Below are 7,246 nucleotides of genomic sequence, written 5' to 3' on the forward strand. Positions count from 1 at the left end.
TGGCATCCAATGTAATAAAAAAGGTCAACCAACGAACTCGATTCTTGTACCGGATCTCCTCACTGGTAAACAAGAATACCCTGAAGACTCTGGCAGGAGCACTCATTCAAGGGTACTACGACTATGCTTGCACCTCATGGTACCAAAGCACCTCAAAGGCGCTAAAAACAAAATTACTGCTTGACCTTACTCCTAGAACCCACCTCACCCCTGCCCACTTTGACAACCTAGGATGGCTTAGAGTAGACGACAGAGTACAGCAACTTGCAATGGGCCTGGTCTACAAGATACACTACACGACCAAGGTACCCATGTACATGTCAAAATACTTCCCAAAGGTCAGTGAATACCACGATCACAACACCAGAGGGAGTGTCGTATATTTCTAAATGAAAACATGAATAAAGCAAACTATAAATGTACCAAAATGTTGAGTTACAAGAAGGAGCCGGAAAAACACCATGTTGGTTGAAAGAGGGTAGACAGTTTGACTCCCCAGACCAGATGGCTGACCTTTAAGATAATCAATGACCCCTCAAGACTATATTGAGGTAATCAAGAAAGGAGTTGGTATTTTAGTGTACTGGCCACTGTGAGAAACCCTCCCCCTGTCAAATAGCTACCTACCGCAAGGCCACAGAGGTCACTAAACCAAATAGCCTTGTATACGTCAAACAGGAGACCATTTGGCATTCTATAGAGATTGAGTAAAACCCCCGTTCCAAACAGCACATTCTAAAGGGAAATGGTCACCTCAAACAGACAAGGAAGGATATAATTATCTTTGAAACAGGAACCAAACTCAAAATAACAGTTGGGATCAAAGATCATTTTTACATTAAGCCAAAGCAATTTAAGTTACAACGGCAGCAGCTGCTGACTAGGGTACAGAGGTCAAGAAAGGTGACACCAAAACGGTTGGAATCTTCCTTTCACATCACAGAAACTGCCACCAGTTAAAAACAGTGCAAATCAATAATATACTAATAGGTTTAGCAATTTCATAAGTTACATGTAGGCATAACTCTTAGAAAACTATTAGGAAAACAGTAGTCACAATAAAGAATAACTATTGAATAATAAGGATAAAAGAAACCATGACACAGGATTCCTTATTGGATAATCAAGAGACAAAGTATTCTATTTTCTATTGATGGACGTATGCTATTATCTGTGAATCAAGAGCTTACAAGTTACACTGTGTAAACATTTTGTCACAAGCATAAGGATGTGTTACTCAGTGAAAAACTAATCCTCTCATCAAGTAATGATTAAACAGCCCGACAGATTCTATGGTGAACGGTTGTGTCAGCAGAATAAGTGTAACATGTTGACGCAAGACCCAGCAGACAAGTTCCTGCTACAAGGAATGTGGCCAAATAGGGAAAGCCAGATAGTGGAAGTGACGTCACTAGACAAGCAGGCGAGAGGTCTTGTTCTTCCCTGTTTAAATAGGGCTGACGAGATGGAGACTACACACACACCCGGGGACAGACCCGGAGAGGATCCTGGGAGGCGAGCCACACAGAACTCGAGAGCCGAGCCTGAGACACAGCGAGAAGGAACTTGGGGACTGAGAGACAGACCTGGAATGCTGAAACCTCCACCGACAGAGGGGGACTGGAGACTCAGAGCCATTGACACCAGATGACAGAGCCGAGGCTCATAGCAGATTCCGCCGAGACGAAAATCAAGCGCTCCCTGCCTGACCGCCGAGGAACGACCAGCAAACCACTAAGAGAAGACGCGTGTTGGCATGGGAACCGAGAGACAACAACCCCAGCACCGGAGAAGAAAGCTCTGATCAGCCCTAGCTGATCGGAGCATGGACCAAACAGCCACATGAAAGAGACAATTAGATATACCAAAGAGACGATGTACTTGTTTTGATTCCTAAGCTGTGGTTTATTAATAAACACCGCAGATTGTTGATTTGACCACCTCGTCCGCCTCCCTTTAATTGAACCGAACATCTGAAATACCAAACCATGCAGGAGAAGGGTAATATAAAAGACTATACGATCACTGAACTTAGATATAGGTAAATGAAGCTCAAGATACTTCAGGAGCTCCACAAATCATGTTAAACCCAGATTCGGCTCAAACAAGGGACTAAACACGTTTCGCAATTATGCCACACCAATGTGGAACGCACTACCCAAAGCTGTAAAGGAATGTGAATCACTACCCACTTTCAAAAACACTCTCAAAAAACACCTACGGGAGACTGCAATTCGAAACTGGCCCCTGTAAACGTCCTAACACAACCCCCTCCAATGTACAGTAAAAATGACCAAGTATGGTCTTGTCAATATTCCAATGTACAGTGTTGCTTGTACAGTTGTACAGTGTCCCCCACCCACCCCTCCTACCCAACCTCCCCCCACTCCTACCCACCCTCCTCCAATGTACAGTACCCCCCCCCCCCACCTACCCAACCTCCTCCAATGTACAGTTTCTACGTCAAATGTATATACTTCTTTTCTGGACTCTTTTCGTATCACAAACAGTACTGTATTTGCAAATCTGGTATGTCATAAATGTATAGATGTAGCAGTACTGTCTATCTGTATGTCATATATGTTACGATGAATTGAAAATGGGGGACCCTGATGTAAACAAGACGAAAGTCTTTCTCTGGTCTGCATCCCCTTAACAATTGTATGTATTGAGCTGTACTGTACTGTACCCATTCTGCAATCTGTTAATAAAGTTTTCAATCAATCAATCAATCAATCAACCATCCTTGCGGTCCCCTTAAAGATGCGTACCTACTGTACTATTCCCCCAAACCACTACAAAGCTGGGTAGTAAGTGCCATGGACAAGTGTACCAGTGCAAGTGGACCAGTGTACTCACTCACTCTTGGCTGAATATTGTTTTGGGTGGTGATGTAAAACATCTGCATCATAGCAGGCTCAGGACGGGCAAAGTAGTCTATAGCCTGTTCATCCCTGTCTCTCTCCTCCACAACCTGGCAAGACCAGACTGTACTATTCCCCCAACCCACTACAAAGCTGGGTAGTAAGTGCCATGGACAAGTGGACCAGTGTACTCCCTCGCTCTTGGCTGAATCTTGTTTTGGGTGGTGATGTAAAAACACCTGCATCATAGCAGGCTCAGGACGGGCAAAGTAGTCTATAGCCTGTTCATCCCTGTCTCTCCACAACCTGGCTTGACTAGACATAAGGAGAGAGAGATGATTACAATTAACTGGTACATTCAGGTCCAGAATGGTTGGAATTCCCTGACAAAGATGTGCAAAAAACTGTACAATTTAAACAATACCATACTGGTAATGAGCAAATAGTTGTTTATTCAATGAATGCATGGATCTGTTCCATCTTATTTCATTTGATACTAACTACTCAGTTCATACAGATTTCAAGTATTCAAATATCAATGATGAATATTGCATAAGGTTTACACAGTTAATAGATCACCTTCTTGTTTTATATTCATGTTCAGAGAGGAGTAATAGTTAGATCTTTGTATGTGATTTATATGGCAATTAAATCAATGGTGTGCTTGTTTGTTTGTTGAGTTTGACCTACAGTTAATGTGCCTACCATGTGAAGGTGCATGATCAATGGACAGCACAAAAACAATTTGTGTAGGTGGAGACTAGAGCTACGTACTAGTAATAAGTTATAAGAGTAAGTAATCCATACCATATATCCTAATAGTTACAAAACTTACAATATTACCATACTTGGCTGAAAATAAATTTTTCTGCCTGTTATGAATGTGTTTTCCCCTGTAGGCTCATAAGTAGGCATACATTTTTGCAGTTGAGCAAAAATTAGCAGTTGAGTAGGCTATGTGCTGTGTTTTTATGTCTTCCATCGAGGACCACCTTGGAAATAAGTGTTTCAATTAATGCTTTTAGGTGATATCCTCAGGAATACAAATTGGTCAAGATAATTCGTTTTTATGTTTTTAATTTCCAAATACAAATCTAATCAAATCAAAAAAGCTGTTTTTGCAGTTGAGCTACAGGTGTTGTATATTATACAGCCTTTTCATGCATCTTTATCAAGGGAACCCTTATCCTAATTGTTGTGAAGGGCCAGATTAAACCGAATATATATATTTATTATATATATATATTTAATTGTATTTGTATATTCTCTAATATTCCTTGATATCCCTTGTATATTCCTTGTACAATATGCATTGAATATCCATTCTAGCCTACTGAACATCCCATAATAGTCTCCATTCTACTATTGGTCGAGACCTTGGTGCCAGGCTGCCATACCCCCCAGACCCAGTTCAAACGTACCGCTCAACATGTACGAACAAGTCCTAGTTCCGCGTAGGAATCTGGCTACCGCACCACTAACGGTACTATTTGTTCATAGTGCGTATATATACTGCGCTACTAAAGTAGGACTTTCTTTTTAGTCCAGTTTCTTACCCTCCAATAGAGTGACAGACGTAAAGCCTCCCCGCGACGCCACGTGTGGGAGTAAGGCCAAGTTCGGCCTACCATCGGTATTGAGACATCGTGTATATTAATATTTGAATAGTCATATTTGGCACTATATCGTCGAGTTGGACGTAGTCTATTAAGCTAATAATAGTCTATTCATATGTAGTGCTTCGTGCGGTGAGAATACTATCGTAGTCAGTACCCCATCGTTTCGGGCAGAGAACTGGCTGCTTATCCAGGGTGGCCGACCCCATGTGAGGCTGCACCCGAGGAGCCCCAGAGCCGACGAGCGAGTGGACCTGCATACCGGATTATTCTACCGACGACAGCCCGCCTTCCCAGGCACGGATTATGCTTTGTATACAGTGATTATTCTATGGATAAAGACCAACACTGCCGTGTGTTGGAAACCCCCCCCCCGGAGAGGACGACAGGTGAGGAGACGCTCTACACGACGAGGTCGCTTCACGTCTCTCCATCGTGGACCGAAGGAAGCCGGCCCACAGAGAGTCCAACTGCTTTCATCTGTGGATCGAGGATCGCTGAGGCACCGAGCCGCACAACCGTGGGTTCTCCCAGGATACCCTCGGCCAGACGGATACAGCCAGACTCTACCCCCCCCCCCCCTTCTCCAGTTGTCTTACAAGCGACCGGAATTCCCCCCTAGTGTATCCAGTTCTATAATCATTAAAGTATCATTGCTATTATTCCTTAACTATTCCAGGTCGTATATGTACCACCTGCGCCTTCAGAGATTGGACATTCTCTATTGATATACCGACGAATACTCTTGCCATAAAAGTGCATACTAATTCCCATTCATAAATGTGATTGATTTGATTAAGTGCTTGCTCTACACACCATCGCTGTGTAGAAATAAAGACCCATTTCTAATTCGTACATTTGTGTTGGATCCGTTTCATCTACGTGACAGTGTTCATCATAATATATTTATGCCGAGTACTGGGTGGCCGAATATTAAGTACAAAGGTAGTGGTAGTAAGTATCATATCTAGTAATACAGTCAGGGAATTGTACCCCTCAGTTACAATTGGTCCTTCGAGCCGGATGGTAATTAGTGTAATATTAATATAGTGTTATTAATATTGAAATGGCCTATGATGAACACTCCACGAAACGATCCTCCTAACCAACGCCCGCAGCGCGAACGACGGCTCCCTCAGTACTTAGAGGCTTACGCTGTCAGTCAACAACCTAGTCTTCTACTAACAGTAAACGCGGTAAAACTAGAAAGTGAAAGTATGTCTAACCCCAACGCCCAGACTACCCCGACCATAGAGGCCCCTACGGGTTCTAATGTAACTGACCAAGTTCACGGTGGGGACCAGTGGGAACCAGACATGACTTCACACCCCGCCAGTACTGAAGAAGTAGTCCCCGATGAGTCCCGGGAGGAATACAACGCTACCGAGAGAGAACTCGGCACGGAAGAAGACGGGGAGAGCACCGTGGAGATAGAGCTCCAAGGCTCCGCAAGGAGTACCCCGAGGGAAGGCTCCCCTATACAACCGCCTTCTCCCAGCGAGGCAGAGAGGACCCTACAGCAGGCCTTCCTCATCAGCCTGAACGCCGCTGCTGAACGCGACCGACTGCAGATCCAGCAGCGGAGCGAAGAAGAGCATATACGTCTAGAAATAAGACGCATTCAGAGGGAAGAGAATGTGGCCCGAGACCGAGCAGACAGCCAGCGAGCAGCTGCTGGTGCTCTACGGGACGCAGAGCGCGACAGACAGCAAGCGCAACTAATAGAACAGCTGATCAGACGGACAACACCCTCTCCCTCCGCCAGAGGCTCCAGGAACTCGTCTAGACACACCTCCAGGGCGGCATCCCCTAGCCGAGTAAACAACCCTGAACTTGACCAACAGACGAGGTCTATACCCCCCACAGACCACCTCCCCCCACCGGTCCAAGCGAAACCTAGCAACCGGGAAGGAGCAGCATATCCTGTGGAGAGGCTAAACCAGAGACTACAAGCACTGGATGACCTAACTGAAGACGAAGAGGAAGAGGAGGAGAACCACGCCCGACGACAGCACAGTACTCTACCGGACCAGGAGGTCCGGTACAGCCCAGGCTATACTCCCGCGGAGCTGCGCTACAGACCCCCGACTCTATACACGGGTGAGCACGACGCACGACCCGCACCGAGGAACAGCACCTGGACAAGCGGGCCATGGTACACTGCCGGTACCAGCCCATACCAAGGAGCGGGAGGAGACTCGCCTAGGAGGCCTCTCCCCCAACGCTCGCCGATGTATCCACAGTCAGCGTCATACATTGGCACGCCTATGGTACCCGACTTCACCCAAGAGAACCGGGCCCAGTATACAGAACTCCGCATGTGTCTGGAGACCATGTTGGTGGATGTATTGGATGAACGCCATAAATACGCCATCCTACTGAAGCACTTAAAGGTACCCCGCGCACATAATATAGCGCTCGCCTACGCGACTTCCACCACCCCATACACAGCAGCGCTGGTAGCATTGGACCAGAGGTATGGGCGCATATGGGATTACGTGATCCAGGAGATCCGACACATCGACCGCTTACCCCCAGCAATAGACAATCGAGCACTGGACGACCTGTCCATCAGAGTGCAGTCCCTGGTAGGGATGTTGGGAGCGCAGAGAGAGAAGGGGAGGCATGAACTTTACGCCAACTCAAATGTGGAAAGGATCTTGGAGAAGCTGCCGCCCGCTCGACAGGAGCGTTTTAGGCGGCAGAGAGACCACCGAGACCCGAATGGCCCCGAACCGAACCTCCTCGATCTAGCAGACTTCCTGG

This window comes from Notolepis coatsorum (genome assembly GCF_963971535.1).
Source record: "Notolepis coatsorum genome assembly, chromosome: 2".
Taxonomy (NCBI): Eukaryota; Metazoa; Chordata; class Actinopteri; order Aulopiformes; family Paralepididae; genus Notolepis; species Notolepis coatsorum.